This window comes from Trypanosoma equiperdum (genome assembly GCF_001457755.1).
Source record: "Trypanosoma equiperdum strain OVI genome assembly, contig: ctg_1865, whole genome shotgun sequence".
Lineage (NCBI taxonomy): Eukaryota > Euglenozoa > Kinetoplastea > Trypanosomatida > Trypanosomatidae > Trypanosoma > Trypanosoma equiperdum.
This window is the reverse complement of record NW_027123910.1, coordinates 1-1,877: the sequence shown is the minus strand read 5'-3', so window position 1 is coordinate 1,877 and position 1,877 is coordinate 1.

Sequence of the window (1,877 nt, the reverse complement as noted above, 5' to 3'; positions counted from 1 at the left end):
AAAAAAAAAAATGATCCAGCGGAAGGATCACGGAAGTTCAGCTGCTTTACCTTCCTTTATTTTTTTTTCAAATTTCTAATAATTTTTCTGAGTTGCAACTTCTTTTTCTTCTTACTTTCCACTTATTTACCTTTTTTTTTGTTCCTATTTCCTTCATCACCACTATTATCATTATTATTACTATTTTTATTAATATTTTTCACTTTCGATGTTTGTTTGTCCAATATCGCTCAGCGTGGTGGAACTGCCACCATGCATGAATTATATATTTTTAAAAACAAAATAAAACAAAATAAATGAATAAAACACACTCGCACAAGGGTCCGGACAACATGTTAATATTTTGATATAATATATAATATTACGTCCGTATATGAAGAGGAACCCTTTGAATAAAAAGAAACGGAAAGAAGGTAAAAATTAAAGAAAAAACAAAAAAACATTCAAACACCTCGCTTTCAGCAGACATTTTAAAAGAAAAGTTTTGTTGCTGTTGTTGTTGTCCATATGAAATTATTTTTTTTTTGTTTTCCCCCTTCCTTCTGACATAATAAAAGCATTTCCTTCAGGGAAAATGCCAAATATATATATATATTATTATTATTATTTATTTATTATTTATTTATATATTTATATATACCTGTGTGCAAAAAAAAAAAGATACGCAAAGATATATTTTATTATATTATAATATAATATGATATGATATGTTCTGGGACAGCACACCTCACACGCATGCACGCACACGTACCAAACGATAAATAAATATAAAAAAACCAAAGTAATCAACTTTATAAATTTTCCTCCACTCATTTAATTTACTTCTTTCCATTTCATTTCATTCCATTCCATTGCATTTCTTTTCATTTTATTTTATTTTATCTTTTACTTTTTTTTCCTCCGAGCCCTTATAGAAGGGTTACACACATACATACATAAAAATACACTTACACAATATATATATATATATATATGTGTGTGTGTATATGTGAAAGAAGAAGGAAAAAAGTAAAAAACAAATTAAAAAAAAGAAGAAAATGATCTTAAGTTTCATGTACCGTTTCGACTCTTCGCTTTCGAGATATATATTTCTATATTCAGCTTTCCCATACCACTCAATATCAAAAACCAAGAAAAAAAAATGATAACTTTTTTCTCTTAATTATTAATAATAACAACAAAAAAACAAATATTGATATTACTATTACTTTTTGTGATGATAATCATCACACCACTTGGGTTATTTGTCCTTCCTCCAAAAGCGGCAGCGGCATCAAATACACAAAGTAACGGAATGGAAAACAAAAAAAAACTAAAAAGGTAAAGAAAAGATGGCAGTGAACGAAATAATAAATCAAAAAAAAAGAGAGAGAGAAAAAAAGAGAGAGAAATAGTTGTTGACGGCAGGTTGGAGGAGCCGGAAATAACAAATCAACGGGTAATGGCGGGGAGGAGGAAAAAAAAAGGGGGGAAAAAAAGAAGAAAATAAAACATAAGAAACAGAAGAAAAAAAACAGAGACGGCATCAACGAACATCAGGTAATAGTAACAGTAACATTTCATAGATAAATAAACACACAAAGAACAACAACAACAACAACAACAACAACTCAACGGTAATAATAATAATAATAGTAATGACGACACTAATAATGATGTAAGACGGTTACAATATAATTTAAATGAAATAAGGAATGAATATAAGAAAAAAAACAACAAAAGGAAGTTAACAGCAGCGACGTAAATTTGCATAATTTTTCTTTTTGTGTGTGGGGAGGAGATACGAAAACGAGACGATGTCCCTAAAGTGCACAACCACTCTGAAATATATATAAATATATTATATATATTATATAAATTATATATATATATATATA